Raw genomic sequence first — 10035 nt, 5'->3', positions numbered from 1 at the left:
GTACATTAATTATTGTAAACATCTGCACAGTTTTCGTAGACACCTCTACAGTTATCGTAGACATCTGCACAGTTTTCATAGACCCATAAACAGTGTTCGTAGCAACCTTTACAGTTTTTGTATTTAAATGTAACGTTTTCATAGACAACAGTACAGTTAGGCTGCGTTTCCACTGAAGCGGAGCGAAGCTTAGCGGTGCCGAATTGACCAATCACCATGCTCGAAATCTTCGCTCCGCTTCGCTGTCATTCCGCTGGAATAGCACGATTGGGCAACGCAGCCTTATAGTAGACAACTGTGCAGTTTCGTAGACAAATGCACAGTAATTGTCGTAACAAACTGTAGAGTTTCCGTAGACATAATATGTACAGTTTTCGTAGACAACTGCACAGTTGTCGTAGCAAACCGTAGAGTTTTCGTAGACATAATAATATGTACTGTTTTCGTAGACAGTTGTATAGTTTTGAAAACAACTGTAGAGTTTTCCACTGCTGCACACTTGCAACTTGCACATTTTTTGTAGACAATTACTGCACAATTTTTATAGACATCTTCGTAGACACAATATAAACATTGAACAGTTTTCGTAAACGTTTGTACAGTTGTCGTATTTTTTGGTTGGCCTTGCATAGCAGTAAAGATTTATATTTTAGCATTTTAAGTTTTAGTAAGTCAGGTACACTCAAAATAAGAGTTTATAGTTATTTTGTAAGTTATGTTGTTCCAAACTACCTATCTAAGCTTTTTTTCTGATTTGTTGTGATAAGCGCGAGAAAATCAGCGGGTAGGAAAACTCAACTAAAGTTAAGCCTCAGGAAATAAAATATTACTATACAGAAAAGATACTCCGTTGTATCTTTGAAATAAGCTCGCTCAACACAGAGATAAGTTTACCTGTTAAGATGATCCATACTAATATTATAAGTGCGAAAGTGTGTCTGTCTGTCTGTTGCCTCAGCTCGCCCAAATCACTGAACCGATTTTGCTGAAATTTTGGTATAGAGATACTTTGAGTTCCGGGAAAGGACAAATTACTATTTATCCCTGAAAAATGTGCAGTTCCCGCGCGATTATCGATTTCTTAACCTAGTAATATGATGCATTGTTCTGCTAGATAATGTTAAAAAGTTGTCTAAAATCAGGCAAATACACGCCTTGTCTGAAGAATTTGTAAGAATATTCGCTATTGTATAATAATTGCTACACTATGATCCAGCTATAATTAAAGGCGTAAGTGTATGAAGTGGATAACTAACATTTTATAGCTATAGGGCAATTACTCATTTTTACCTTATTTTAACAAATCTTGTAACTTACCTACTTCATCAATCATCATCTGACTAATATTATATGTGGCTATACATAAAATCCACATTTTTTTATTTAAAATCATTTTCCTGGTCCTAAAACCTCCATTTACACAAAAAAAAAGCATTTTAAAATTGTTACTTACCCTAAGTGGGTCCACTTACGTCTTCACTTATCACAAAACAACAATAGGGTAATTTATACGCTGTCAACTATACAGCCCAAATAATTCAACCTTAGAAATGAAATTAAAAACTTTTATTACCACGCTAATAGCACGAACCCAAATACTTGGTGAGATTTAATGAAAAAAGTTCCGTAATCTCCGTAAAAAATTGCACCCCTTTGGATTGCGAAGTTTGATAAATTCTATTCCTGCAATAATTTAAGACATGAGTGGATGAAGTGGGTAAGTAACATTTTAAAACAGAGAAGTAATTACTATTTTTTCCAATACAATTTGAAAAACCTTTTTTTTCTGTCCACAGGCCTAGATGGCCCGTGCTCTTGTTAAGTTTATATTTTATTTTGTTTTTCATTGTACGCGTCAAACATTCAGTATTTTATCCTGAAGGGGTTCTAAGTGTCGTACCCTCTGATGTTGTTGAGGGTCTTTAGTATGTTGGTCACCTGGTTAGTGGCTGCTGTCATCTTCCCGGAAGTCATCTTCTTGACTAGGATGTCTTCGATCTTGATCTTCCGGGGTGATGTCCCCCCGGGGCGCTGAAGGTCTAAAGTGGGGCATTGTGGGACCCAGAAAATAAATGGAGGCGTTGTGAAGAGGCTTGGGGGTGATTTATTTCATCTGGATGCATTAAAATGAAACAAGGGGGGCGCTAAAACATAATTAGTTTTCAAAGTGGTCAGTAGACAAAACAAGTTTGGGAACCCCTGATCTAGCTAATATATCTAGTTACCATTTGTACATTTTTATCATTTCAAATCATTTTCCCGGTCCTAAAGCCTCAATTTATGCAAAATGACAGTTTTCAAATTCTTAGTTACCTACTTCATCCACTCGTGTCCCAAATTAAAGAAAGCGTCTTCCGTTTGAAACCGAACCGATATTGGGCATCGGGGTCCGCTCTTAAAAAGTTCAGGTTACTTTAATGGTGAAAGTCAATTAAAAGAATTAGAATACAGACGACCGTTAATACTTTTTTGCTTTGACATTTTTCCTGGATTTGTATTTATTTGAATTTTGTAAAGAAATACCAAAGAGGTTTCTTTTTCAAGATCCTAAGGGGCATATTTTTATTATAACTAATTGTTGCCCGCGACTTCGTCTGCGTCGATACATCTATACATATTATAAAACAAAGTCGCTTTTTTTCACTCATGTCCCTTTGTTCCCTTTAATCTTTAAAACTACGCAACTGATTTTGATGATTCTTTCAGTGTTAGATAGCCCATTTATCGAGAAAGGCTATAGGCTATATTTTATTACGTTAAAACTAATAAGAGCGAAGAAATAGAGGAAAATGTGGAAAAAACGGGGAAAATTATTTGAAAGGGCTAACTTGAACGCGCTAATCTCAGGAACTACTGGTTCGATTTGAAAAATTATTTCAGTGTTAGATAGCCTATTTATTGAGGAAGGCTATAGGCAAAATTTTATCACGCTATAAATAATAGGAGAATGTGGAAAAAACGAGGGAAATTATTTGAAAGGGCTTATCTCACGAACTATTGGAGCAATTTTTATGTTATTTGGCACAGATAAGAAGAAGACCACGTGAAGGATCATAGGCTATCGATTTTAATAATTTTTTCAGTGGCTATATTTTATACCCGTGCGACGCCGGGGCGGGTCGCTAGTAATATAAATAAAAAGCGAATATTTTTTCTTTACATTTCCGGTTTAAGGTTATTTTACATAATATATTTTGTCGCAGCAAAATGTTGTAAGTAGTCTAAAACTTTCTTTGATAAATGGACTGACAAACACAATAATTCTTCAAATCGAACCAGATGTTCCTGAGATTAGCGCTTACAAACAGTCACACGAACACACTTCTATGATTATAATATTAATTTAAGTATGCCGTTAAAATCAGTTTACCTGAAACTCTTTTTGGTTGATACATTTTTTTTTTCGTTTGTTGCGAGTTCGCTTTTAAATAATGCATAAGGCTCACCTTTCCACCGGAGCTGAGCTGCAGGGCTAAAATGGTCGCTTTGAAGAATCATGATATGAATCATAATATGATTCATTTTTCTAAAATCGCTAAATGCAACTCTGCTTGCAATTCATTTCTGTATTTTTGTACTGATTTGACATTTGTGAGTTTGACAGTTTCGACAATTAATTTGTTGAATTGATCCAGAGGAATTGCTAAACGTGACCATTTTAGCCCCGCAGAGCTGTGTTGCGAGGAGTGTGTTTTTGAGAACCAATAGCATCGCCGCGCTGAGCATGTCATGGCAAGTTCATGTCAATGAAACGATTCTATTGGTTTTCAAAAACACATTCCTCGCAACATAGCTCCGCTCAGCTTTGGTGGACACGTAGCCTAAAGCGATTGCTTCTATCGATCGAATCCAATTTCATAGGTGAAATCCAGCCTGATTCAACAACTAAATTGCTAAGCCTATTGGTACAGTTACAAGCATAACCCTTATGTCGCAGTGAGTAAATACCCTCTAACCTTCTCAAAGGGAATCAGTGCAACAATAGGAACTACCTCAGTAGCCAGTTGCGAGTTTAGGGTTGTCAGGTCGCTAAACCGAAACCGGACAAAGCACTGCCTGCTTAAATTGTCCGGTTTCGGTTAGATGAAATTTGTATAGAAGGCCGGAAACTTTCGATATAATAATATCTAAATTTTCAGTACCTATAGCATTACTTTTGATAGCGCTTTTATAATTTTTCTGTAGTAATTAAACAATTTATTATTGCTTTCATTCCGAACAAGAAAACAATTAAATAAAATAAAATTTAATAGAAAAAAATTCGCAGCTCATTAGGTGTTAGGGTCCATTCAGACCGCAACGCGACGCGTAGATACATTTATAAACTTGTACTAAATTGACACATTTCAATCGCATGAGAGACGTCTCATGCGATTGAAATCTGTCAATTCGGATTTGACAGATTTGCAAGACGTTGCAAATCTGTCAAATCCAAACTTTAGAAATGCATCTACGCGTCGCGTTGCGGTCTGAATTGACCCTAAAACCATCTAAAATTAGTAGGATTTTCAAAAAACTTATAGATTTAAAACTCTACAAAAGCCGGACTTCCTTCAATTTTGGTCGGACACGCAACCAAAAAGTCTGAGTCCGGCTTTGTCCGGACGCCTGGCAACCCTATGCGAGTTGATAGTTAATTCATACAATGTGGCGTTCGGCCTGAATGTTGGTGCAATTAATAAAGTTATTTATGTCGGAAGTTTCAGGTATCAAATGCTTTGTCTTCATTGTAATGGTGAGATTATGTACCTATTTAGTTGTACAGCTAGGGCCCAATTCTTGAATCGCTTCGAGTAAGCTCGAATGAAATATCATGCGCTCTAGAATCGAGCCCTAAATTGGATTGAGTACACTATAGCTACGAACATGGGGGTTCGGACCACCCCCATTACTATTCATCTTGTCAAAATCGACAATATAATATGTACCGCGATGATTTTAATCGGCGAAGTACATGTTTTTTTTCTATTCACGTTATAATAATATTATTATTCTTCTGTGATAATATTATCACAGAAGAATAATAATATTATTATTATTATACTGTGGAGCCTGTCCGCAGGCAGCACAGAATATGTAGGCAGAGTAGGTTCCGCGATGCGTTTGTAGTTCATCACAGGGATGCGGGGAAATGTTCAGATATTTAAAAAAATATTGGAAAATTAAAATTAATTTTTAAATATTTTGATTTCCTAAACACGTTATCTATTTGCTGCTGCGGAACCCGTCATGGGCGAGTTCCAACTCACACTTGGCCGCTTTTTTACGTTAGGGACTAAAATTTTAAAATGTCGTACTCCATAAACGCTAACAAGATTCAGACCGTTTTTGAGTTAGTGGTTAATTCCAGTTTCTCCCATCCAGATAATGTACCATCCAAGAAATTGTTTGACAGGCAGATGGTCTTCGTGATCGGTTGGGTCTGGGTCTGGGTCTGACGTAAAGCGACAAACTTACGTAGGCCTACCAGATGGTAGGCCTGTCTAGGATGATTCATAGGCAACTTATCGGATAATACATTAGCAGTGTACGATAGACTTTTATTCATTTTCAACCACATTTTAATGACAACTGTAATGCAACTGTTGAAATTGTCGCATAAAACACTGTTGTAAAACACTTAAAAGTAATTAGTACAGCTCGCAGTAAACTGTATGAGCGTGAATTGCACTAATTATGTTCACTCACCAACGTTTCACGGAAAGTTATCTTTATTTGACGAATAAACTATTTCCGCGCCCGAACCTCAGTTCAGTTTGGAATTTTAAACACTAAATGTATCTGAGTATGGAAATGTACTAAACGTTTTGCCTAAATATACAAGTGATACAGAACACTGTACTTTCTTTTTTTGGACACGCGTCTTCCGTGGAATTCTCGAGAATTCCCCAGTTTTTGGCTCTTATTTAAAGTTGTGTGACAAAGATTATTATGCTATCTACAGCTTCGTTGCAAAAAGTCACTTCCGTTCCACTCCGCGACGGTATAAATTGAGCCTAACATTGCAAGTTTCATCAAACGTTACTTTTACATTAAAAATTAACAAACACAATCCATAAACATTTATCCTTTAACAGGTAACGTCGCTTTCTATTGGCGAAAGAATTTATGGAAAGGCCTAGAATATTTCCTATTGCGCTCAAACCCCGAACTAACTCGCAAACTTTGCGTCCTTATAATAAGTATGGATTAATCATTAGATACATTAACATACATAACTAAAAAAATACTAAACTTGGACTTGGAGTTCCAGTGATGTGATGAGAACATAAACATAAAAAATATACTATTATACATAAATGGGTGAATAAACTATTCTTTGCACGCGACCAAGTTTTTTTTCAAAAAATTCAAGCATGCTTTTTTTACTGATCACTATAGAGAATCATCTTAATTATACATCAGTAGTTTCAGCACCGATTTTCGTTGACTTTTTGAGCGTATTTTTGGGAAAAATACTATGAATAAAGTATTTTGATCTATCAATATCTTCTATTATATTTAAGTTAAATCCAACTAATTAAACGTGACGTATTTTTCCCAAAAATACGTCACGTTTAATTAGTTGGATTATGACATAATGGAAATATAATAGAAGATATTGATAGATCAAAATACTTTATTCATAGACAAAGTCATTACGACTTTGTCTATGAATAAAGTATTTTGATGAATCAGAAAAGGTATACCAAAAAAGCAAAAAGGTATGAAAAGTGAGATCAATATATTTTTCATGCTTCTCTTTATTTAGTTTCAACTTTTCCTTGTACCGTTTTTGCTTCTCTTGTAATAACACAATATATTTTTTTGTTTGAACACAAACACAAAAAATATTGTTTTTTTTTTTCTTTTTTTTTTTGACGTTGTGTAATGTTCAAATATTGGAATACAGATTTTATCTATTTATTTTACTTATTTATTTTATTTATTTATTTTATTTATTTATTTATTTAAAGGCATGGTAGCTGAACACGGACGTAAATAACGTTAGTAAACCAAACGGTCAGCAAATTTAGTTAGAAGGTAAGCATCTTAGTTAGTAACAATTGTCTCCTGGGTAACATTTACATTTACACATATTTTATTTTTTGTCGATGAATATAAGAAATCTAAAAATTTCAACAATACCCAGGAAAACAAAGACATAATATCCATATATAACCACAAAAAAATATTGAAATTCTTAATATATTTACCTTAATTTCGATGCTACCCCGCAGCTCGACAATAAAACACGCTGCCTCACTCAGAGTCTCAGATGAAATTGCCGATCAATTAGTGAAAATAAAGTGGCGTGACGAGTATCAGGGGAAACCCAAAAAGGTTTCCTACTGGTCCAGCTATTTAAATGCTGTGTCTGTCGCACTTACCCCACCTTATGTGTCGTATGACAGCGGACCAGCGTATTTTAGTTTTGGTGGGGACAAATTTGTTAAAGTCAAATTATCAAATAAAAAAGAACTTAGTAGCTTATAATTAAAGATTAATGAAGCGTTGCACATTCAAATACGTAATCGAAATATTAAAACAGCCTTCGCTTTGGAACTTTTCGTCATAATATTAAATTCAATACATCGATTTGTCAAAAGGACAACAGAAATTTGTATGAAAGTGAATTTTCGTCGGTGGGGACATGTAAGTTATTATATTTTTCAACAGAAAATGTCTATTAATCCCTACGTTAATGTGATGGCAGTAATTTGGATATACATATAAAAGCAGTTAATTATTATTATTGCCAATAGTTTTGTGACCAGAGCATTCTAATTGTGAGGGACAGGTTTTGGCAAAAAAAAGTTGATCCACCCAAATACACTTTTGAAAGGCATATTTGTTGAGACGCTGATAAAGATACTATTAATATTATTAGTATACGAAAAACTGGTCAGTTCTGGGTATATTACGTACTGTATACGGGTCGAATTGATTACCTTTTTTTAGGTCGGTTACTAAACCATAATCCTCCTTCTGACGGCGGCTAAAAGCGATTCATCCCATCGAAACTTCTTTCCATATTCAACAAAAAAGTCCACAACTGATGAGCTCACAAAGTTTCGGATATGTAACATATCTGTTCGATATCTGTTCGATAAGTGATTTTATTTTCTACACGTACAAAAGTTCTGAGCTGGCAACTTTGGAGTTGGAATTATAGATGGAATAAATCAAGAAGCAAGGTGTCTGAGAATTTATCGCTTGAGGACCGAAAAACATTCGTTTTTGGTGTTACGACGATCAACGTTCATTGTGTGTGTACAGTGTATCATCGAGGAAATTGATTCCTAGGCAGTTGATAGACCAACGTCATTTGGTCGGATCATGTCAATTCAATGTCCAATGTGATCTGTCGGCTGGGTTTGACGTAACGCTACCATAAACATACACTACGTAGGTCCCCCGTTTGCCTAGTAATCAACTTCTCTGATAGTACATATTTTGTCTGGGGTAAAAAGTATCTTATGTCCTTTCCCGGGACTCAAAGTATCTTCATACCAAATTTCAACAAAATCGGCTCAGCGGTTTGGAAGTGAAGACAGACACAAGACAGACAGATAATAATAATACTCCCCACACCGGTTTCGGTGACGGTGGCCAGTTTCATTGAAACCAGGCCTGTTACGCAGGAGTAATTTTATAGTGCCCAAGTGTGTGCGCAGTACACAAGATCACTCTCTATTCCTTTCACTCTCATAACTCAGTGGGACGGAAGACCGACACGACCGGCGAGAGATCAGGCGCGGGACCGTCTTTTTAACCGACTTCCAAAAAGGAGGAGGTTATATGTTCGGCTGTGGAGATTTTTATTTTTTTTATTTTTGTATGTTCAACGATTACTCCGCCGTTTGTGAACCGATTTTCAAAATTTTTATTTTGTTGTATTAGGTTCAACTCCAATTTGGTACCATGTTCACAAAAATGGTGACCTGATGATGGGATCCAGGAGTAATCGAGGGAACTCCACAAAATTTATAAGAAAACATATGGTGATTTTGATTTTATGAGAAGTATCCTAAGCATATGCTACCAAAACGCAAGATTTGGCACCAAGGTATACTATGGTTCCGAAGATACTAAGAGAACTCCAGATTCCTAATAGATACAAGTTTGGTGGTTTCGGCGTTGTTTTAAGAACTGAAAGCATATGCTACTATGCAAATTACATTCATCATCATCATCATCATTACCACGTAAGGGTCACTATCACCAATGTCACCAAAATTGAACGTAGCAAATTCAACCTTAACTCCAGAGCGTAAGGCACACATTTGACATTTCTTCAGAGAAGTGAGTTGCTTCGATAATACACTAATTGCACTAGTATAAATTGAAAGGAAACTGAAAAACAATCTACATTATAATAGGAATAAGAAACACAATCGCATTTATGAGTAAAAAAAAAATTCGTAATTGTATTTTTATTTATATTTACACGATTTTGCACATTATTACCATACATATACAGATCGAATTCCTACGTAAGTTTAATGTTTATACAATTTTAATCTGTTAGTGTCTAAACACACTAGGCTGAATTAAGCCGGCGTAAATTCCGCCGCGTTTACGCCGCGTTTCAAACGCATACAAAATACGGACGGAACGCGATGGTAGATACACTATGCCGAAATTCCGTCGAGAGCCGAACTTCCGTCGAGCCGAGTCGAGCGTAAAGTTTGGCAGCGATTCGTCAGTAATGTTTTGCTAAAGTTTGGATGTATGTATGGATGTATATATATATATATATATATATGGATGTTCGTTACTCTTTCACGCAAAAACTACTGAACGGATTTTAATAAAACAATACAATAATATAGATTCGATTCGACTTTCGAAATGGGGGAGGTGTTATGTTCGTTTTTTTTATGTTCTACGATTACGGGTCAATTTATATTAGCCCAGAAGCGAAGTATCAAAACCGAACATAGCAAATCCAACCTTAACTCTAAAGCGTACTAAAAAGAGTGAAATTATTATTTTTAACAAAAAAATTAAAACCGACTTCCAAGGTAAAAACAATAATAACATCCTTATAAT

The sequence above is a fragment of the Aricia agestis genome, chromosome 15, assembly GCF_905147365.1.
Source record: "Aricia agestis chromosome 15, ilAriAges1.1, whole genome shotgun sequence".
In the NCBI taxonomy this organism is placed as follows: Eukaryota; Metazoa; Arthropoda; class Insecta; order Lepidoptera; family Lycaenidae; genus Aricia; species Aricia agestis.
Note: the sequence above shows the minus strand (reverse complement) of the source record.